Below are 23,900 nucleotides of genomic sequence, written 5' to 3' on the forward strand. Positions count from 1 at the left end.
AGCTGGGCCGTGAGAAGGGATGTTGTCCTCTGCTGAAAAGGAGGCTGAGTTGTGATTTTGGAGAGGAGAGCAGCCCATTTTGGGGAAACTGTTGCTGTCTCCCATGCAGGAATGAGCCCAGAGGCTGGATGTAAAACCTTTAGTTTTCCTTCTAGGTCAAGAAAGGCTGTGAAAAGGACCTGGCTGAGAGATAAACATCAGAGAATCATAAAACAGTTTGTGTTGGAAGGGACTGTAAAGATCATGTAGTTCCAAGCCCCTGCCATGGGCAGGGATGCTATCCACTAGACCAGGTTGCTCCAAGCCCCATCCAACCTGGCTTTGAACACTTCCAGGGATGGAGAATCCACAACTTCTCTGGGCAACCTGTTACAGGGTCTCACCACCCTCACAGTAAAGATTTTTTTCCTAATAACTAATCTTAACCTGCTCTTTTTCAGTTTGAAACCATTCTCCCTTGTTCTATTACTACATGCCCTCATCAAAAGTCCCTCTCCAGCTCTTCTGTAGCCCCTTTGGGTACTGGCAGGTTCTAGAAAGTCTCCCCAGAGGCTTCTCCAGGCTGAACAAGCTCATCTGTCTCAGCCTGTCTCCATAGGGTATGTCTCCAGCCCTCTGGGCATCTCCGTGACTTCCTCTGGACTTGCTCCAACAGGTCCCCATCCTTCTTTTGCTGGGGATCCCAGAGCTGAACACAACACTCCAGTGGGGTCTCACAAAAGCAGAGCAGAGGGACAGAATCCTCTCCCTTGACCTGCTGGTCACACTTCTTTGGATGCAGTGTTTGTTTTGGTGGAAACATGAGAGCTGGGGAAGAGACTGGGCTGGGGAAGGGGAAGACAAGGAGTGGTAGCAAGAACAAGGAGGGCAGCGAGGAGGTAAAGCCAAGGAAAGGCAAACACAGCCCGTGAGCTCAAGAGGTCTGATCAACTGAAATGTTTCCAGCTCTGAGATTTGGTGGTTGAACTTTGCTTTGGACTTTCTTGGATCAGGTGGAAAATCCACGGGAATTACACCCTTGCTCTCTTCCACCAGGAATCAGTATTTGTATTTCCAGGGGTAGCTCAAGTACTGCTTTCCCCACTGTTCAGTGGCAAATCCCAAAACTCAAAAAGCCCAAAACCCAGGGGAGCTGGGCTGTAGAGGACTGAGATTCGCTCTCTGCCACAGAGGCTTAAAAAGTACCTTTGGCTGATGCATTTCTGGAGTATTCAGAAAATCAGCCAGGAGAAAGGAGCAGAGGAGCAACATCTCCACCCACCAGGTGAGGTTTGCCCCTCTGCTTGAAGTTGCCTAACTGAAGCCTATGCTACCCAGAATTTCAAAATCTGGTCCTGATTTCCAGTGCCTTTGCTAACAGAATTTGGGTTTGGGCTTGCAGCCGAGCACAGTTCAGTCCTGCATCCCTATAAGTTTGGATAGAACAGGCTGGAGGGTTGCACATCAGTGAAACATTACTGAAATGTGTCCCTGCCCATGGATTTCAGTAGTCTGCTCTCGTAAGCAGCCTGTTGCACAAGTCACATTGCCTGTGGTTTTTCACTGGTAGCCAGAACAAAGACCAAGGGTCTTTCCAAATATTTTGCGTATGTTTCATTCCATCTTTGGTCCTGTCTCTTTCATCTGCAAATACTCTGCCATCCAGTCATTACTTTCACCTGAATCACTTGGTCAACCAAATTTGGCAAAGGCAAGGTGGCCTCATAAATAGTTTGGGTTTTTAATGGATTTGTGTGAACTGCTGGTGGGGAGAGCAGTAACTTGGCCCCCATAATGAGGCCACAGCCCCCTCCACTTCTGGGCAGTGCAAAGTGTACTGCTGGCCACATCTTTCCTGTCCTGGGAAAAAGGGGAAAACTCTTCAGGAAAATAGGTTTCATTAGAAAAAATAGGTTTCATTAGGCTTGCTACTCCATTTTTTAAAATTCTGTGCAGTTCAAAATCCATTGTTTCAGTGCATTTTAAAATATATCTGTCTGGGGAATTGTTTTGCTTTTTTACATCCTCCTTCCAATAGTCCTTTGGCCATGCTGGGGAAGGACTCCAAAAGATGCTTTTCTCAAATTGCTGATATATTACCCTAGATGTGGCTCCTCTCTAAGACCAGGTTACATAATGCACTGTTACACTTGGGAGTGCTGACACATGACAGTATAAAGCATTCTCCAGTTAGTAACCCCTATTTTGGGGTCTTTGAAGTGACATCATCTCTAACCCCACTGGAGCTGGCACACAGGAAAGATGAGCCTGCACCAACATGCCTGAAATTTTAGTGCTGTGTCCAGCTGCTGTCAGTAACACACACAAAGACTGAACTGAAAATGCCATAATAATTGGAAAAACACTGACCTGATTTTTTCTTTTCCCCCCCTGGTTCATTCACATATTTAGGAGTGAAAATGCTTTCACAGCTGATGGCTCAATGTAGGCTGGTTTCCATGCACCCCACAGCTCTGAGAATCCCAATGGATATGTAATTGTCCAAGTCATTTTGGGTCACCAAACAGACAGGTTATTTCAGTCACTGCACATTAAACTTCTGGGAAGCTCTAAAGCGAGGATTTGCTGCCACATAAAATTGGTGTGGGATGGGCTTGAGAGCCAGGATTTGGTAGTATTTCATCAGAGCATTTGCAAGCAAGGGCACCAGAGCCATTAGGGGCTTTGGGACAGCCAGGACCAGAATGGTAGGGAAAACAAGTCCCTTTGCTAAATGGAGCAACTTTATTTTTGCTCCCCGTTCAGAATGATGCCCATAAGACACTGCCTGGGGCCAGAAGCTCTCATCTACCACACGGGCAGAACAAGAGAAGAGGGCTCTGTTATTCAAAGTTCATTTAAAAATACTTTGATGACTCACAGGGAAGGACAAATTAGCTTAATCTTGCCAACTCTTAGTGGCTTTTGGTTTTTTGTTTTGTTTTCGGGGTTTTTGTTTGTTTGTTTGTTGGTTTGGTGTGGTTTGGTTTGGTTGGTTTGGTTTGGTTTGGTTTGGTTTTTTTGTCCTAGGAGTCTTCAATGTTCATCCAAAAGTGTGAGCTGGGCATCCTGGGGAATGGTTTGGGCAAATCAGGGGGACCACGCTGGGTGGAAGCTGGGGATTTCTCTTCCAGAGAGTCTTTTTACCTATTAGGCCCCTTCATGTAATCTACCCCTGCTGAAGCACAGCATCACAGCCTCTCATTTTGCCTCCTTTTGACTTAAAATAAGTGAAATGAGGGCTGGATGCTGGTGCAATGACTTTCACTATTACAAATCTTGTCACAAGCTGCCACCTGAAGGTGCAATTATGCACCTGTTGCTTTTGTTTTTTGTGCCAGAAACATGGGCTTCTTGTCACTAGGGAGAGTTTCCTGTTGTTTTTAAGCAGAGGTCCCCTGGCCTTCAAATAAACAAACACCAAAGGTGGCATTTCATACCCACTGAAAACTAGTGGTTTAGAGAAAGATATTTCATTGGGATGAGAAGCTGAGCTGTGAGAAACAGATATTTGTTTGTTTGTCTGTTTGTTTGTTTATTTGTGTGCCTTAGCTACAGAACCCAACATTTGTAAAAAATTTAGGTCTTGCTCTGGCCAAGCTTAAAATTTGTAGCTTTATTTCAATAACCCAAGAAATAAAAACCATTTTTGTATCAAGTCAAAATGTTCCCTTGGTTTAAACAAAAATGTTTTATCTTCATGCAGAGGATTCTCTTCAAATCTACTTCATAGAGCTTTGTATGATGAAACCCTAAAAATCTTTTCTGGCACAGAAGGAGAGCTCATGGTTTTCTCTCCAGCCTGTAGATTAAATTTCCCAGTGTTCATGGAATCATAGAATGGTTTGTGTTGGAAAGAACCTTAAAGAGCATGTAGTTCCAACTTCCCTGCCACCAACAAGGATGCCATGGAAAGGGACACCCTGCCCATGGCATATTCATGATGATGCATGAAAGGTTTAACAGTGTCAGTAAGAGAAAATGAAAAATCCCACCAGAAGCCTTCAGCAGGGTGACTCAGAGGGCACACTGCAGCCTGTAGACCGGGAGTATATTTTGCACAGAGCTCAGCAAAACATGATGCTTCCCACATTCCTGCAGCTGCTTTTGTGTCTCCTACAGCTCACCTTCCCCTGGGGGCAGCTGAAGCTGGGTCCTGTCACCCCCAGCAGCAGGAGGTGCTGTGTGGCCAGCTCAGGGGACAGCACGCTGCCCCTGCAGTGCTGACCTCAATAATTCATCCCGTGGGGATTTGGAAATGCTTAACAGTGAAGTTCTGTCCTGTGGTCTCGTGGTCTGAGTCAGGAAGATGAGAGATTTTCAGATCACCCCAGGAAGAGGAGGAAATCAAAGCAAGGTCCCTCACAGCCCAAGTGAATGTACTACCCATGAAGCTGCTGGATGAAAGAAGGGGGTGTTGATGTGTGTAAGAGAGAAACAATCATAACTGCACTTTTGGGTAAACTTACTCCCCACTGAAGATAAATAGTCTGGCCTTCTCTGCTAAGTCACAGCCTCCCATTCAAATCTTTGGGTTTTCTGTTCACAGAATGACCTTTAATTGTGTTAAAGGCTCTGCAGATCTCTGTTTTGGAGAGACTGGTAGCTAGAACGGAATGGCTCCTTACGTAAAGCCAAGAGACATGAATAGTTCAAGGCAGCTGCAGGGATTAATGCTTTGCAGGGCAGGTCTTTGTCTTGGGCCATGGAGAGGACTGGTATTTGGCACTCTGCTTTGCTGCATATTTTATGGTCTGGAAGAGGTCTTAACAACTTTTATAATGCAGTCACTCCACAATGGCTCTGTTCAGTGGGGCTGAGAGCTCACTGGTACGAAAATGTGCGCTATTTCCCTTTTTGCACGGGCATATGGGACAGGGTGCTCTCCACCAAGGAATTCCTTCCAGGCAAAGGTAAAAGATTTGCTTCTAGGATCTGAGGTTCCAAAGGTCATGAGATTTAGGGTGGAGCAGTGAGTTTTGGCAAGATGACACATGGTTTTGGTTTGGTTTCTGCTTTCAGGCTGGGAACATGCTCATGTGCTGAGCCATTGGCACTGGGTGCTTGGGGTCTGAGAACATGACCAGTGCTCTGCAATGCCAGACCTGAGGATACAAAGACAACCCTAAACAGACACCAGATAAAGATATTCAGTGGTAAAGGAGGTGACCTTGAGCCTTGTAGGATGATCTCTGAGGCCAATTGCTATTCTATGCACTAAACTCCTGCTGGTATTTTAATTTTAGGCAAATGGAAAACATCTTGGTCATACCTACTAACTACAATACCTTGCTGCTCTACTAGTTATGATACCAAATTTCCTTCATGCTGCTTCTTTCTTGCAGTTTATTTCTTCTTTCCAGCATATATTTGCTTTCCACTTGTCTATTACAAGAGCATTTCTCTATCCTGGCTCAACCTTTGCTTCCTAAAATCTTGCAGCAAGTCCAGCCACTGCTCTCACTGAGATGGAGAGACAAATCAGGTGCAACCTCCTTCTAGGCTATAGGAAATCTGCAGGGAGGTGGTCTCATTTTGAAATTTTGTGGAGAGGAAATGCACATTCTGTGAGATCATGCACTGTAATATCTGTTGGGAGGAACTAGAGATGCCATGTGCAGTGCTCAGCTCACCCAAACCCCGTCTGACAGGAAAAGGAATTCCTGTGTAATAAAAATTAAGATAATTGCCTATGAAGAAATGATTCATTGTTGAGGGTATTTTCATACACATTAGTGGAGTGGAGGTCAAATTCAGAGAACATAAGATCAAGTCCTGGAAGAGATGACTTTGTTTTTGTCTGAATTACCATTTTGTGTTTTTTTCACAGGTGCTGTTGGGTTCTGTTGGGTTCACTTATTTTTCTGCAGAAAGCTTTAAAGTCCTAAAACTGTAGAAATTCTGAGCAAAGAGAATATCACTGTTCCCTACATCTATTCCACATCTACTGAGGAAGATATTCCACATATATTGAAGAAAAAAGCTTTTTTTCTTCCAGCACCTCAAAGTGCAGAGCTGAGCAGTCCACCTGGCTCCATCTGACCCCCCAGACCAGACCTGCTCATCTCTGAATGTGAAGATACAAGGAATATGGAGTTTAAAGGAGTCAGAGCTGTGGAGAAGTATCTGGTCCTCCCCCATCATCTGTTCTGATCCTGCATAAACAAACTTCATGTCAAGGGACAGTGGAAGTAAAGTGTGAATTTCATGTTAAAGAAAGAGAAAATTAAGAAGGAGAAAAATGTGGGAGGAATAAGAACTATTATAGATTTTTGGGCTTTTGTGGCTGGAGTAAGGGCAGCTGGGTGGAGGATGAGGAGAGAGCTGTGGAGGAAATGCTGTTTTACCCTTAGTCTTTCACTTCCCTATAAATACATGTAAATTCAGGACTACTGGGGTTATTTGTAGAGAAGCTCGCTAGGAGAAGTAGTGGGGGATGGACTTCGTGGGGGAAAAATTATGAGAAGATGCCTTCAAAATATTCAGAATGAGGAGAGAGGTTCTTGCTGATGTTGACCATGGGCTTGGAAGACCTTGATTTTGTTCTGGGGTCAACCATAAGATTCTGTGCAGAGGTTTCAGCTCATACATTTGTTTTGCAGTCATAACAGGGTTAGGAAAAGATTCTTCACTGAGGGTGGCTGGGCACTGAACAGCTCCCCAGGGCAGCTCCAGCCTGACAGAGCTCAAGAAGCTTTTGGACAATGCTCTCAGGCACCTTCTGGGGTTCTTGGGGCTGTCCTGTGCAGGGCTAGGAGCTGGAATTCATTGGTCCTTACGGGTTTCTTCAAGCTCAGCATATTCTATGATGACTGTGGAGATTCATTTGGGAGTGCCTGTACACCTCCATGGACCTGGAAATGCTGGGTGGATTATTTCTTCACAGTGGTTCAGAGAAGCCAGAGTCTGTACAAGGTAAGAGACCCTTTGACTGAATCCCTTGTGCACTGGGGGTTCTAGCAGTCCCAGCAGTTTGAGGTACCATGTCTTCATCTGGGAAATAATTCCTGTCTTTCCACCAAAAGGATCTAAGAAAGAGATAAAAAGGATGCCTTTTTTTAATGCCTTATCTTCTCATCTACTTTGGTTCTGCTGAACATCAGCACAGGCGTATTAAGAGCAAAGATTTGAAAGCAACTCTTCCTGTCTGCAAGCAAAAGGCTGGAACACCTGATGGATGGGATCCTGACAGGATTAGCAAAAGCCCAGAACTGAGCTTCCAGAAAACATACTGCTGACAAGCAGGATTCACAAACTTTCAGATTTTGATCTCTGCTTGTTTTTGTGCAATAGTCCAAGGGGTCTTTGAAAGAACATGTTTCACCACTCTGTCCTTCCAGAGAGACCACATGTCAGTTTGATACTGAGAGACCTTGGCAGCAGTGGCTGCCTTTCTGCTCATCTCCTTCAGCTGCACTTTCCATAGAACTCTTCTTTTTTTTTTTTTTCCCTCTGTCTCCTGCTTAGTAATATCTCCTTCTGTTTGTCCTTGATTTTAACAACTGAGAATGTGCCTATGTGTTCTCTACACTGGATTTTTGAATGAGTGCCTACTGGGCAGCTGGTGTTGTTGGCATTTTGGTCCAGACTGGTGAGAAGAAAGGAGAAGCACTTGGATTCAGAACTCCAAAAATTGAAACCACCTCATTTTTCATCCCCTTTGATTAACTCGCTGGTTTATTTGCCTGTAACAATGACAAATGACACCACCAGCTGATGCTATCGCATTTGGCAGAGTCATCCTGGTTTTGAACTCGTCAATTAAAATTCTACATTTTATGGTAATGCATCACAAGCTCTTGGGGGAAAAATGGCTCTGACAGATACAAGCTAAGTAGGAATCTAAAAGGTTCCCAACAGTATGAGCAAATAGTTCCTTCATGTCCTATTTATTCAGAACTAGTAATATTCACCAATGTTGCTCACTACCATGATTATAGGATGTCTGTTTTATTCTGATTGGGTTTTTTGTCTGCTTTACTGTGAATTTACACCATTGTAAGCTGGAACTGCTTTCATAAAAATTGACTGCTGGCTTTACAGTAGTCCAGGCTCCAGAAAGGCTAAAAATGCCTCATCCAAGCAGCTGAGGGCAGGTGGTTGCTTGTTGAAGTAGAGATCTCACCTTTCACTTGAAACCTGGTTCCTGCCTTCCTGGCTTTTCAGAGAGGCTCTCTGAGTGCAGACAGCTCAAACCAATAGAGCAAACTAAAACTTCAAGTGTTGTATTCTTCCCCTCTTACTGTTGCCTGAGGGGTGCCTGGGAAGGTGTCTCATGGCTGTTTTCAGGGCAGATATTGCTGAATGTCAGGGCTTTGCAAGGAAGTTACCCCATGTCTGTTGCATCCATTGATGCCAGCAACAGTTTTGGTCTCCAAGATTCTCTGCTTGTGGAATGGATCAAACCCTCTCCTGTCCTCTATTGCACCTGAAATATTTTACATCCAATGGAGAGGAACACACCTTCCAACTCCCCCAGACTACATGCTCCATTAGGGGATCATGAATCCCACCTACTGTCCTAAAATCCAGTTGAATTGCCATCATGAATTGAACAAGTGAATTCAAACTTTGACCCTGCAAGGTCTGTACCCAAATTCTCACGTCCCTGCAAGCCATAGAACACGTCCAAGAAAAGGAGATAGAAGGAAATCTTCAGAAGAAGCTCCAGGCATGGCTCACAGGGGATTAAATCATTCCCTTGAGTGTTTCCCTGCAAGACAGGAGCAAGAAGACAATTTGGACTTTTTTTGCTAACCCAGGCACAGAGGAATGGTGGTTGTGTTCAGACCCACATTTCTGGGAAACAGCTCTAGTAAAATCAGGGATGTGATGATCTGTGCTTGCTGCTGTGAGCTCTGAAGTACATGGAAGAGGAGGAGGAGTCAGGAACCACACACCTGGAGCTGTGGAGGAGGCACAGATAGACCTAAAAGGCCTTGAATTTGACATGAAATCTAATTTTTGCAGGCAAAGCTGGCAGAAAGAACGGCTGTGTTCTAAGTCTGATCTGTAAAATGCAAAGTACTCATATCCCCCCCCCACCTCCTGTGGTGCTGTTAGTAATTAATTCAACACATCTGCTAATGCTCCTTGTCTCTCTCCACTGCCCATGGCTCTTGTTTAAATGTTAATACCGCATGTGCTACCTTTTATCTGCAGATGAAGATGGATTGCTGTGTCAGACTGGATTTAAATTCATTTTTGCTGTTAAAAATTCGAAATTATATTGAAAGGTTGTATGAAGTCCAAGACCTCTCTGGGCTACTGTGGTTAATTAGCTGCTACAGATATTGTGCATTCAATCAAATTGTTCTCACTGCATTAAATTTGGTTATTAAACACTGGAAATAGTTAAGATATTAGCAATGCTTGATCGCTGGAAGCTCACACTCTTCGTTACTCATCCAGGCTGTGTGTCAGGCAATTTAAGTGCAAATGGATTTGGGGGTTGAAGAGCCCTCTGAGAAGGGATTTGGTAATGGTTGGCAGATTTGCACAGGCACAGAGGATGTAGTGGGAGGCTGGGGCTGATGAGATGAGATGGGTTCTTCATGCAGCAGGTCAGGTGAGATCTGCTCCTGCTTGCAGGCTTCACCAAGGAAACAGTGTTTGTGAGGGACCTACTGAAAAGGTCCTGACAGGCTGTTTGTAGGAAGGGAGGGGATTGCTCCAAATCAGTTCAGATGTGAGTGAAAAAAGGCTTTCAATGATGACATGAAATTGGGAAGGGAGCTACCACACATAAATGGAAATAAATGTCTTTGTGCTGATACTCTGGAAAGCTTTGGTTTTGACAAAGCCTTGTGACCACAGACAAGGAAGACATAACTTGAAGGTGCTTCTGGTGGCACCAGCAGACAGAAGAAAGCTTCTGAGTGGTGGTGTGGGCTCTGCCCAGTTTGTCTGAAGGCATCATCGATGTGGCTGAGACAACCTGTGGGGTACCTAACACAGACACCTTCACCTGAGAGATGGGGACACTGAGGCAGGAGGTTCATCAAGGTAGCAAACAACAGAAACCTGAGCTTTTCTAGAAACTAACCCAAAGTTTCTCCTTGCTCAGGGTGCACCTCAGTGCTTTGTTGGGGTTATTAAAGACAGCCCTCAGTGCCTCTCTGCAGGGATGATGCTGCAGCATGGGGTCCATATTTCAAAGCAATGCAACTCCTCCTCCCTCCTCACCTGCCGCCTCCGTGTCCCTAATCCTAATGAGGGAATACTCAGTTCCCCAAAAAAAGTGCAGCAAGCCGTGCTGCATCCCTAATTCTTATTCCAGGAGCTCCCTAAAAATCACTATTGCTCTCTGCTCCTCTGCAGGGATGTGCGCGCTCGTCTTCATAGGCCCTTCTTTGGGAAAAATACAAAGAAGAGGTTATTCTTTCTCCCTCCACTGGACATGTGCTATCTCCCAGCCCCGCAGCCTGCAGCTGGTTCTCTTTGTCAGAGGATTTTGGCTGGGCTGCCGCGATAATTACACAGCTGGGCAGTGGGAAATCCCGCCCAGTAGCTGACGCCTGCCTAATCGCCGCTGGTTGTGTTCGGAGGCTCCAGGACCTGCTGTAATAACACAGCCACTTAATTAGTCTTTTCCTGAGTAAAGGCCTTGGAAAGCAAAGCAGTCGCAGCTTCCTAGATCCTCTTAACTATGTGAGTACACAACGGGTGAAAACAGCCCTGATAAAGGGCTACAGAAGGAGCTTATGCAGCTGGGTCTTTGCCCTGCCTCAGTTTCCCCTTCTTGGCTTTCTTGCTATCTGGTGTCAGGACAATCCAAGTAACACCCACTCCTAGGGCATGGTTTATTCCAAGGACATTACAGTTCAAAATGTCAGGATAAATCAATATAAACATTTCCTTCTGTCCCAGGGCTGTCTGGCATTTCACCCACCTCTCCATTTGTGAAGCTCTCACCACAAGCAGCTCCAGCTCACCACCCAAGATAACTGCTCCATGTAAGTGTGTCTGAAACCAGCCTGTGCTGTTATTTTAGCTTGTTTCTAGGTTTGTATCAATGACAGAGTGTCTCTTCTGTGTTTGGAGAATTCAGACACTGAGTTAACAGTGAGCTGAATCACAGTAATTTACTGCGCCTGTGTTTTCACTCTGTTGCAACTGGGAAAGCTTTGCAGAGATTTAAGCTAATTTATTCCCCTTGCCCTGCTTGCCTTGGGCTTAGGAGACAGCATTGTTAACCATGGCTCAGCTGACAGCATTGCATTGTGTCAAAGCTTAAATAAACTTTGCTGAAAATCAGAGTTAAAAGAGTGTAAAGGGCCATTATTATCCAAACTTGGAAAAAGAAAAGAAAACCCCTCATCTGCTCCTCTTCCTCATTGACCACCCAGCCACCTCACAGTCCTTCATTACTCCCTTCTTGCCTGGACTATGGGAATTTATCAGCCCCTCAGACCCTCCTCCTTGTCCCTAACCCATCCCCAAATCCTGACAATACCTTCATCCTCATAACCAGCTGCTGACCTCTCTCCTCCTCACCCACACATTCTTTATTCCTTCCCTTCTCCAACCCACCCCAAATCCATCTACATCTGCCAACAGTTCTTGTCTTGGCTGCTCTCTCCAAACATCCTGCTCAAAGTCCTGGCATTTTTGCTGTGTGGCAATCTCATTTTTGCCTAAATTTGAGACTCTTCACCTCTCCTCTTCCTGGCACACTCTTCCACTGATGTGTGGTGGCTTTCCTTTGCCTGGTCTTCCTCTGCCTGCTCTGGCAGGGCATCAAATAACAACCACAGAAAACATCCAAACAGGCCTTGAAAGTAAGAAAAATTGGGGACTTAAAGGGGGAATGCAGCCATGTCTCTACTTAATTACAAAGACTCCAAGATCTCTTTGGTTAGATGACTGAAATTCAAGACCCAGTCCGAATTTTTATTGTAGTTTGCTTTGTAAAGGTGCAGTATTAAACTCTGGCACTCTGACTCCAGATTTCCTCCTCTGCTGTGCAGTTTCTGGTTTCATTGTTGGGTCAGATCAAAGTTATCCCTGGAGACAGGGTGCCAACACCTTCTTCATTCTGAGCTGGGTTTGCTCTTCAGTTCCACCTCCAAATTCAGTGTTCAGAGCAGACATACATTGGTGTTCTTCATTTTCTGTTTAGTCCCTAGCACTGTATTTATGTCAGGGGTTCACAATATCTAATTTTTCTTGTCCATCTTTCACAACCACGTTTTTTGTGCCAAACTTTGAACATTAATATGGATTGTACCAACTCTTTGTGGTAGACCCAGGGCCAGCAGCTTTAACAAACCTGTGGGAATTGACGTTCAGGCACTTTGGAGGACACGTACCCTCACCTCCTTCTCCCAGAACCACACACCCAAATGTGTTCCCAGTACAAACACTGCTGAATCCAGACTGCAGATATTTTTTTTCCTTTGCTACATTTCTTATTTCCTGAGAATTGGTATCTCACAGAAAAAGCTCAAGCCCTTCCCAGCTCAGAGTTGTCAGTCCCCCAAGGCAGCTCCACAGCTCTAAAACTTGGCCATGTGGTGGTCAAAACCAGACCAGGATCACCACCCTGGGTCCCCTGGGTGAGAAAAGAGAGGAGGGGAGAGGAGATAAAAGGGAGGGTATGATAGTCCCTCCAATGGGTCTGCTTACAGAGCTCTTGGGTGCAATTGTTCATTCAAAACATTCTTTTTGCTGAAAATGCCTTTTTTTAAAAAAATCAAAACAAAAATCTGTGGGAAATGTCCAATTTCAACAACAATTTTAAGGTTTTCATTGAGGAAGAAAAAGCTTGAAAAATGTGCAGTTTTTTGGCAAAAGCAAGCTAAGGAGTTTGGCAAAAACTCAAACAAAAACCAAAAACCAGAAACCCCAAATTGTTTTGGTTTCTGGCCAAAATGTTTCCAGTTTTTGATTGCCAGGAACCAAACATTTTTCAGTTTTTGCTTCTTGAATGAAAACCCCTGAACTTCTGCAGAAAAATGTTAAGATAAGCTTTTGTTTTCACCGATTGTCTTTCATGGGAACACAAACAATTTCTGCTTTTTCCCTTTTTCCTCCGTAGATGGATGTGTGTGACTATGGGAGTGTGATGTTCCATTTCTGAGCTCCATTTGCCTGTCAACCCAAGCTGCAGCACTTTCTCTGCCTGGCTTTATTCCTCCAGCCCTGGATATCTGCCCATTTCTTGCTGTTCATGGGCAGGTTTGAGCATCCTCTGCAAAACACTTCAGGCCTTCAGCTTCCAGAGATATCAGGAGTATCTGAGGATTGCAAACACATTACAGGACTAGCTGGGCATTATGCAAGATCTGCCCCTCAAAAATCTACCTTCATCTTGGTGGGGAAGACTGAATTAGGCATTTTGGCTTCCTAATTGTGATTTTTGAGCCTTGCTTACCACCCACTGTGCCTGGGATTACACCTGTCTGAGTGTGCATGTTCTTCATTGCTGTGTTCCAGCTTGGATACACTCCCTTAAAAACAATTACTTCATGTGGTGGATCTAGTTAACACTCCTTCCAGCTCTGAGCTGCCTCTGACCCTGCAGATGCTAAGTGTTAGCAGTTGTGCTCTAGCGGCTGTAATTCTCATTACCTCAGTGTAGACAAGACCTGTTTGCACCTTAAAAGCTTTAAAATCTTTTAGGGGAATCCCTATGGAGGGTTTGATGATGGGGGTGGTTTTTTTCTTCCCAAAAATGCTGAGTGCCAGTATCTGCCAGTCCCTTCACTGGAGCTATGTGAGATGGGCACTTGTGGCAGCTCAGCCAACTTCTTGCCCTTTACCAGCCTGCTGAAGTCATTGCCAAATATATAAAGCCAGGCCCTTGCGCGTTTTCTTCTTGGTTTCAGATGTGAAGGTGACCAGCTGTTGATTGAGTGTTGCAGAGATCTTTGGAGAACAGTGTGCACTCAGCTTGGAGATGAAGGGCTAAATTCAGACCATTTGTGCTCTTGGCATGCTGCTCCTCCTCATCGCTGTGTGTTTGCTTTAGAAGTCTGACTGGCTGACATGCCCCGGCCGCCAGCTAATGCGGATTAATTCTGACTCTCTTCAGGCTTCAAGGAAACAGATTGTGGAGGGGTTTTCATCACAAGGGGAATGAAAGAAGCTAGCAGAGTATCTTAACCCAAACCACGTCACCCATTGCTTTCAATCAGAAAGGAGGACAGATGAGATTAACCTCAAAACCCCCTCGGCTTCCTTGCGGACACTGCAAACCACAGTACCAAGTAAGAGAGGAATGTGGGAAGAGGATGATTTTTTTTGTAGGAAACTGGACTTAGGACTGTAAGGAACTGGACTTAGTACACCAAGCCCATTCTACATTGGCCACACAACAGTCATCAGAGGGTGTTGACTTTTGACCACTACTGTTTTTGTTAACAGGAAAAATAAAACCATATGTTGCCTAAGTAGATGCACAAAACTTTTCTCCAAATCCCCACAGACAAACTGTCAGCAGCAAAAGTATTTACTTTGGTAATGCAGCTGGGCTTAATCCCAGCCCCATTGTGTTTGTGCATGCCTTTTCACCACGGAGCTCAATAACATGCTGTTTGCGAAGAGGGTGAATGAATGCATGCAGTATGATTTCGGTTATTAGGCCTATCGGTTACAGCCCGAGACAAAAGGCTGGAGTCAACAATGGTAGCACTACATAGGCCCTGCTCATGCTTCGAGTTAGGCTAAATGGAAATCTCAGTCATCAGTCACGTCAACTAGCCATCAGCTTGAGGTAGGACAGCAGGACTTGGCCCGGTGGTGCGGATCCTCAGCTGGCTTAAATCAGCGTAAATCCAGTGTAGTCCAAGGAGCCACAGCTGAGGATTTTGGCGCCTACTGTCTATTTTTGAGTTTAGTGGTTGTTGAATGCTTAATTCTCTGGGCTGCAGGCTCCTGCAGCTGAGCCATGGATGCGCTCTCAGGCTGCTTCCTCCTGTCTGGGGGGTCACAAATGTCAGTGAGGTCCCTGCATGGCACCTTTGGGTGCACCAGCCCCGGGCAATCCCAAGCACAAGCACAGGCTGAATGGAGACTGGGTTGAGACCAGCCCTGGGGAGAAGGACTTGGGGATGTTGGTGGTTTAGAAGCTCAGCATAGCCCCTGAAGAAGACTGTCAGTGTGCTCATGGAGCCCAAAAAGCCAGCTGTCTCCTGGGCTGCATCACAGGAAGGGTGACCAGAAGGTCAGGGGAGGTGATTCTGCCCCTCTGCTCTGCTCTCATGAAGCCCCACCTGCAGTGCTGTGTCCAGCTCTTGGGCCCCCAACATGAGAAGGATCTGAACCTGCTGGAGAGAGTCCAGAGGAGGTCACAAAGGTGATCAGAGGGCTGGAACACTTCTGCTATGGAGACAGGCTGAGAGAGCTGGGGGTGTCCTGCCTGGAGAAGAGAAGGCTGCGCCTTCCAGTACCTAAAAAAGCTTCAAGAGATCTGGAGAGGGATTTTTCACAAGGGCATTGAATGATAGGACAAGGGAGAATGACTTCAAACTGACAGAGGGCAGGTTTAGGTTAGATATAAGGAAGAAAATCTTCACTCTTCAAGTGGTGATGCACTGACACAGGTTTCTCAGAGAAGCTGTGGCTGCCCCATCACTGGATGTTCTCAAGGCCAGGTTGGATGGGGCTCTGAACAACCTGGACTAGTGGAAGGTGCCCTGTCTGTGGTTGGGAGCTTGGATAGAGATGATCTTCAAGGTTCCCTTCTAACCCAAACCACGAGAGGATTTTATGACATGGTCTCATCAAAATTTGTGTGCAGTGTAACTCCGTGTTTGAGTACTGTGAACACTGAATGTTTTAAACAGGTGCTGGGGGACATCAAACCTTGGGGGTGTTGGTGGTTTAGAAGCTCAGCATAGCCCCTGAAGAAAAATCTGGCACCAAATCAGGCATCAAATCTGTTCTCTTGTGAGCAAACGTTTGCAATCAAGGGCAAGTCTTAAAGCAGCATGAAAATCTGTTTTGATGCCTTTTTCTTGTGCTGGAAGCGCTGCATGGAGATGAATTTGTAGCAAAGAGAGTTGTGCTTTAAGTCTGAGGAACCCTAACCATGGTTAGCATGGTTAGCATGGTTAGCAAATTATCTGTTCCCAAACACAAAATAAGTGAGGAAGAGGCCAAATTTCCTTTTGTAAGAAATACAAGGAGCTGCTTTTCTCAGGGTAAAGGCTCATAGATAAACCAGATGTTCCTAGCTAAAAGAAGATCTGGTTCTGCTGACACTTCCATAAACCTTTTTTCTAATATAATAAACTTGAGCAGGTTGCTGATAGATCTGTGCAACACAAATCATTCAGACCTGCAAAAAAACCCGTAACAAGACGGGTGATTTAAAATATCCTTTGTAGACCTGCACAACAAAGTAAAACACCTGATAAAACTTAGAGACAGTCCTAAAATACCCCTGTAAAATATGGGACACTTATGTTAAAGCTGTTTGGCACCATTTGCTTCACAAAAAAATATTACAGTGCCACCAATTATTTCCATAACACCATGATGGGATGAGAAGTTGACATATTTTGGGACAGGGGCAGAGAAAGGCAAGGAGAAATTAAACCAGAGAGAAAGCCCAGCACCTTGGACATTCTCTGGTAACACACACTTTCAGCAGCACAAAGGTATGAATCTATGGCTGTGTCAGAGTATTGCCATCAGTAATATAACCTGATTAAAGCACTGACACTGTGTGCTGTGAACTGCACGAAAGAGAAACCTTCTGTCCTGAAGAGCTGATGGGCACCAGGAGGCCAGGGCAGGGCTGGGAGGCTTTGCAGAAGGAACATTGAAGCTGAAGACAATGAGGCAGCCATTAAAATGGAAAATGCTGGTATTTTTTCTGGTTTTCTGGGGAGTGGCAAAATGACTCTTTTGTGGAAGAATTTCAGCTTTCAGCAGAGAAAATGATCCTTTTGATATTTTTTCCCCCAAAGGAGATTTCCTCTCCTTATTTTTTATTTAGGCTGCTGTTGCCACTGAACCTCAAGATTTTCTTCAAAATTTCCTGTGGGGCATGAGGCTGGGAATTAATTTAAATAATTATTTCTATATGTAAGCTCCAGACCTCTCCATGTTGCCGTCATCCTTCTTCTCCTCCTCATTCAGGGCTCAGTCCCCTATGCAAGATTGTCCTTGAGCTAAGCTGCTTGAAGGGACTCCCAGTGTTTCTTAGCCCCACACATTTTCCTCCTGTTACTTGGCAGTCTTCTGTCCTGCAGCCATGCCAAAACAGCTGCTCGTGGGTTGTGCTACAAATGGGGTCTGTGCAATTTCTTTAAATCTCACTTATTTTGTTTCCCCCTACTTTAGTGCCAAATGTTTTCTTTCACTGACCTGCTTTACAGATGATTGAACAGGTCCTAAGGAGGAAAACATTCAGGGACCTCTTTAGCTGGCTTTGCCTCTGGAAAAATGTCACATGGAAGATGTTAGGGGAGCATTTTCTGGCCAGTGCCTCATGTCATTGAAGCAATCAGCTCTTTGAGTTCAGTCGTGTGCAGAACAAGGTCTCCTCTGCTGATCTCAGTGCTGTGTCTTCCTATGCCAAATACCTCCAGGTAACGAAGGTCTGAGCAGCACATCCAGGGTGGGTATTGCTTGAGAAAGCACACGAGCATGAGTGCTCCCAGAATGGTCACGGGTTGTTGGTTAATGCCATTTTCAAGGCTTCCCATGCCTGTGCTTGGCCGCGGTGCCCAGAGCAGGCTGCTGCGGGAGAGAGGGTTGAACCACAGGAAAATTATAAGTGAGTTAAAACGCTTGTGGCCTCTTCAAGCCAGCTAGGATGCTATTTAAAGGACTGTATTATTCCCTGCTGCATCTTCTGGCCTGCACAGGGAGCTTTCATTAGCACGGCTGGCAGAGAAAGAGAGATAGCGCCTTGGAGAGCTCACGCGGCTTTCCACAACATCTCGGCTTGAAAGAGCCTTTGACTGTGCATCTTGCAAAATGTTTTCTCTGAGCTGTCAAAATACTCATCTGTCAAACCAGAGGAGTCTGGAATGTGTTATGTGTGCGTTGGTGCACCGCAACCAACAGAGCTGGAGCCGTGGGGAGGGGGGACACAGCAGGGGCTCCCTGAATCCCACTGAAGACACCGTGGTCCATGGGGGATGTACGAGGTCCTAGGAAGTACCTCAACCCTTCAAACCCAAGGGGGGTTCTCTCCAGGGGTCACAAATCTTTTGAACCCTCTTAGGTTTGCAAACAAGTGATGTTTTGCTACCCCATCCCTCAAAGAAGGACAGGTCTCCTGGTTTTCTTCTCTTCCACAAGGGGAGAGGCTCCCAGCCGTGGATGGGAGGGTGCACAGACAGGCACACAGGGTCATGTGTCACAGCACACAGTTACAGCCTCCGTGGGCTGAGCTGAGAACCCTCACAGGTGACAGAGCTTCCAGACCTGGTGTGGTCCTGTCTTGTCCCAGAAAAACTGGAGGCTCTCCTGCCTGCTGTGTCTGGGCTGTTGAGGAGCAGGGCATTGGCCATCAGTCAGCCTTGAAAACATGTGAGGTGGTGTTGTAATTTGGGATTCAGCTCTCAGGAGTCCTTTTTGTGTGTCTCATGCCCAGCCCTGAGGACATGAAGGCTGCTGAAGGGGGCAGTTCCAACATCCAATTTTTCCTAAGGAGAAGGAAAGCATACCACAGAGCAAACTCTGGTAGCACAGGGATGGAGAGGCAGGCAAGCTGCTTTTGGTGAACTCCTGGGCACGTCTCTGGAGCCTGTTGGAAGCTGTTTGGAGGCGCTTTATTTCGAGAAGAGATTTTGGTGTCGTGTTGTCAGAAAACATCAAGTGAGTCCTGATCACGGCCAGAGGGTGTCCTTCAGAGCACGTGGGATGTCTTGGTGGCTTGCTGGAGCTCTCCTGATGGTGCCAGGCTGACTCTGGGACAGTGCCAGGTGCCAGCTGTGTCCCCAGGGCAGCCCAGGGAGCAGGTTTCTCCCAAGCCCCTCGCTATCAGGGCATAGTGTTTCCATGAGTAAGCCTCGCTTGCAGGGGTGCATGTTTGCAGGATGAGGCCATGGAGCGAATTAGTGACTGAGCTCCTGCCCTGCTGCAGAGCTGACGAGGTACATGTGATGTGGAGCCGGGCAAAGGCACGCTCGAGAGCTTTTAATTTCACGCTTCCTGAGCAAGCACACTGTTCTCCGTGAAAACTGCAGGACTCTTGGTGGGTTTATTTCTGCATTAAATCTGGCTTTTCTTTAAAAGCAGAAAAGGCTGAAAATGGGGGTGATACAAAGATGGGGTGGATTTGCCCGTGGGCTGGGGCAAGTGGCATCTTTCTGGTTTGGACGATGTGGTGTGGTCCTGCCCTGTGGATGAGACATTGCACGTTCAAAAATGCACATTGCAAACATCTTGCTCAGTTTGAGCGGTGGCCTTTCCCTTCAAAGCACAGTGGATAACAAACGAGGTGTGAGTTAGGGGCGTGCAAGGAGTCCCCAAGCAAAGTCAGAAAGGTTTAGGACCCCCAAACAGCAGGTCCCCATTCAGATCCTGATCGCAGTCTCATGTCATGTTAACATCACATAGCTGGAGCTGATGTGCTCCCAGAAGGACTAATTAGTTTTGATTTTGGATGATGCTGATGTGGCCAGACCATTTCCAGGTCTGAGGTCACCTCTGGGATCTGTGCACCACGTGCTTTGTGCTGCTGTGCTCCCAGGTGTGCACAGAAAGACAATGCTCCTCCACCTCGTGAAGTGCAAGGCAAGAAAGGCAGTAACAAATGTAGCAAAACTGGTTTGTAAATGATTTTTATTTTTTTCTTTTCCTCTAATTAGCTGACTGTCCAGCCCAATAACCCTAAACACCACCCTGGAAATACAAATCCTTACCAGATTTCTAGTCCTTACCTGGCTTCTAACTCTTTAAACGCGTTTTCACCCATCTAGCAGATAGCACATGGAAAACTTTGGGCTCATGGTCATGCTCCCTGTACGGATGTGAGTGCAGTCCAAGCAAATAAATCCTGAGTGCAAGCATTCATACATGAAGAACTTCACACTCGGAAACATGACCACACTAAATTGCTGCCAGAGTTTTAAAGGCAGCTTTTGAAAATATTGGCCCTGCATCTTGTGTTTCTGCAGCGAATGGTTTGATTCATCAGGGAAACACCAGCTAACTGCTCATCAGGCTGCATCCTGGAGATGCAGTGAGCAGAGAGGCTGGGATGGAGACAGCTCTCTGCTTGTACATAAATACACCCTGGACTGATTATCTACCAGAGGAAAAGGAAATCTTTATGATTTCTGCCTTTATTTGCCATGTCTCTGTAATTACAAGGACTTGATATAGAAGAATATCTTTCAAGTATATGAAGCATATGCTCCCCAGAAACACTCAGCAGCAATGTTTTTGGCTCCTGTGACTAATGCTTGCAGAAGGTTTAATTTCCTGACCGTCAGCACCAGGTTTTACTAAGAATGAACATTTTCCCTTTATTTTTCCCCCAGTTCCCAAAGTATTATTGATAGCTGATTATTACTATTTTATGTGAGGTCATAGCAATTAGTTTTGAACTGCAGACCTGCAAATGTGCAGTCTGTAACACTCAGGTCAGTGTTGGAGTGCAGAGGTAGTATATGTTTGTGAGCCACCCTGAGGTTATAAACTCCATCCTGGAGAAGCCAGGAGATTCCAGAGTGAGGACTTGATCTCCAATGTTCCTTTAGCTTTTAGAGATACATGTCTTGTGAAGGACTTGTGACCTTTTTGCAGTGTTTTTGTGCAGGATCTGTTCCTTTCAGCTCACCAAGGAGGCATGGCTCTTTCAAGGAGTACCCCCTCAGCATTTCATGTCAGCCTCATGTGTGCTACCAGTGAGGTGGGACAGCTCTACCCCTCTCAGCCTTGGCTGCTTGGGGTCCTGCTCACCCCACAGTTCCTTTCTCTCTTCTGCTGGCTCAAGGCTGTCCATGGGTGTTGCCAACTTGTCTCACTTTCAGCCCTCTCAGCCTTCTTCCAAAACAACTCCCTTGCTTTCCTCTGCACAGCAAGCCCAGGAGTGATTTATGGTGTAATTCATGAGTTATATACTATTACGGTGCGTATCATGGAAAGGGATAGAGCAATGGGATATTCTGCTTCGTTGCAAAGACCCCTAAACTTAAGCCCATGGTTTACACTGTCTTACATATTTGGGACAGGGGCCAGGATATTAGGAAAAAGTTCTTCACTGAAAGAGTGCTTAAGCATTGGAACAGAGTCCCCAGGAAAGTTGGTGGAGTCACCATCCCTGGAAGTGTTTGGAAAACAAGCAGGTGTGGCACTTTGTGACATGGCTCATGTTGGTGTTCGGTCAAAAGTTGGACTTGATCATCTTGCAGGTCTTTTCCAACCTTAATGATCCTATGATTCTATGATTTTATCAGAGGGAACATGCTCATGGGGACAGGACCTCAGTTTTAATACCTACCAGTGTTTGAAGTATATGATCTTTTGTTGCACAAAATCCATCCCTGACACTGTCACTGCGACACCAAACTGGTTTCCTGTGCTTAATGCTATGAGAAATCCCTTGGGCTTCAGAAAGATCAAGCACACTGATGCCCCCAAATCACACTTGTTTCAATATTGATACAAAAGGACACTGATTTTATAAGTTACTGGTGTGTTGTGGGTTAAAATTTTTAAAGCAGTGTCTTGGGCAAGCTTATTCCATGTGTAACTTTGGGTTAAATTTTATACCCCCCAAGCCCTTAACTTTAGAACACACTTTGATTCAATGAGGATTTGCTTGAATTCACCTGGTTCTATCTGAGGGAAGCATTTGTCTTTCTCTGCTGCTAAGTGTGGTTACACTTAAAGTGATCCGTGAAGGAAAAGGCACAACTAATAACAGTAAAATTAAATTACCAAATACCTATCAATGACAAAGTGTTGTGGAAAACACTTTGATCTGAATAAAACACTTAGCTCTACACAAAATGAAATATTGTCTGGTACCTAGGCCTTTTCATAAGCAAGTGGAAACAAATGTAATTATGATAGACAGAGAGAAAAATCAATGTTTTTATTTGAAAATTAGCCTTTTCTGGGTTGCTTTTTCTGGCTGAGACAATCTGACAGCATTTTATGAAATATTTTGATTTGCTTGAAATTGTCTCTCTTTCTCTCTCTCTTTTTTTTTTTTTTTTTAACCAAAAAGTTGAATTTTTGGCTGAAAATTTTTACTGTATCCAGAAAGGGAAATTGTTCTGTCAAGGGTATTGTAAAAGGCCCCGTGTTTCATTGCCTTTTAATGGAACCTTAATAGAAGTTGGCAGCGCAGATGACGAAGCTGGAAGGCTGCAGTGAAATTTGAACAATCAGAAGTTGTTCTGAGGTTCATGACCATGAGAGAGCCCTCGAAGCCCGTAACTATTCACTCAGCCATAAAAGTGGCTGATCTCATTTCTTCCCATCACGTCCCATCCTCGTGAGAAATGCTCACAACTGCAAGAAGCCCATGGGGGACCATGCTATGGCTATTGATTTTAGATGGAAGATGTGCAGATACTGCAGTGAGGATGGGAAGGATCAGCTTCACAAAAAAAAAATGCATTGAAATCTGGAAAAGGTCTTGGACCTGTGAAGGAGAGGATAAATTTAGTCAATGTCAATGTTTCCAGCCGATTCAGAAAAGCCTGACTATGCATTAAGCTGTAATGACCTCTGGCAGACTTTTAATCTAGATGTGAGCAATTTAACTTTCTTTTAAATAAGGAGCATGGCTTCTAAATTCTTTGAAACAGTTGTATCTGAATGGATTTATGCTACTTGCAACTTACATTGCACCCACTGGATGTTCCTTGGGGTTTTGCTGGAGTATTCCTGAAACCAGAGTTAGAAGAAATATTTCCCAGGGATGACACTACCTGGACTACCTTGCTCTCCTGCACTGGTTATTTGTTCCTTTTCATTACTGTACATATTCAAAAGGCTTTTAGCTCTTAGTCTATTGGTTTGTCTATTGCAGAGCCTTTAATGATGGTTATTTCCTGGTAGTGAATGCTGAACTTGGTCTAGGGGGACCTGTTTGTAGCATAGCTTTCCACAATTACCCAGAATTTACACAGCAATTCCAAGCTTATTATATGGGGCATAGTGTGTAATTACAGGCATAACATATTAGGTCCTAATAGCAGAAAATATATCATTACACAAATCACTCATGTTACTGTGATGATATTTTTATGTGGAGCGAGTGAATACAATTACTAATAATGACAATACCCATCTTGCAGCTGCAGTGTAATTTGTACCACTGTGACATGCAGCAGGGCAGGGCAGGAGCAAGGAAATTTCCATGGAAATATGGTTGAGTCCATGAAATACCACATCCAAAAACCAAGATGGAAACCCTCTCTTTATAGTTTATACATGAGAATTTGATTCATCAGCATATTGTCTTGCTTAGATGATGGATCTCCTAGTTATTTATGGGAAGGGGAAATGGTTTTCCAGGTTGGAGTTGTGTAGGGAGGGAAGGAATCCTGTAAATGCAACAGCAAAAAGAGTTGAGGCAGCAGGTCACCAGGTGAGCTGTGCATGTGGTGTGTCTCACCTTCCAGCTTGGAAAAGCTGTGCTCAGCCCAGGATTTGTAATAAAAGTGCTTTGAGCCATGGTAGACCTCCCCTAAAAGGTGACCAGTGATGCCTGCCAAAGGTATATAGCTTGTAGGGAGAAGGTGTTAGTGCTGGCATTGTCAGACAGCCCTGGGTGTGGATTAAGGACACAGAAGGGGTTCAAGGCCAGTCCTGACCTTTGCATGCAGCTCTGTGAGGGATTTGGGTTCATACATATGGGTTTATGAGGCCTTATGAGTGATTTTGGGTTGATACACATTGGTTAATTAATTTGGGTTGATTAAGCTCTGCTGTTCCAGCACTCCAAGATGCACCATCTCAGCCCTAGGCATGAGGGCAGCTTGGTGGAGGGCAGAAAC

The 23,900-nt window shown here is 45.2% G+C and overlaps 1 long non-coding RNA gene across 2 annotated transcripts; it reads left to right on the forward strand.

Moving 5' to 3' along the window:
• The first annotated feature begins 10,477 nt into the window (after positions 1 to 10,477).
• On the forward strand, positions 10,478 to 17,953 carry LOC111928421 (uncharacterized). Of its 2 annotated transcripts, none has more exons than XR_015286772.1 (4): positions 10,478 to 10,629; positions 10,849 to 10,934; positions 13,019 to 15,793; positions 15,852 to 17,953. It is a non-coding gene; the product is annotated as an uncharacterized LOC111928421 (long non-coding RNA). The 2 variants fall into 2 exon arrangements; XR_002864110.2 differs by having other exon boundaries at positions 13,809 to 15,793.
• The last annotated feature ends 5,947 nt before the right edge of the window (positions 17,954 to 23,900 follow it).

Source organism: Cyanistes caeruleus, chromosome 5 (genome assembly GCF_971803275.1).
Source record: "Cyanistes caeruleus chromosome 5, bCyaCae1.hap1.1, whole genome shotgun sequence".
NCBI lineage: Eukaryota > Metazoa > Chordata > Aves > Passeriformes > Paridae > Cyanistes > Cyanistes caeruleus.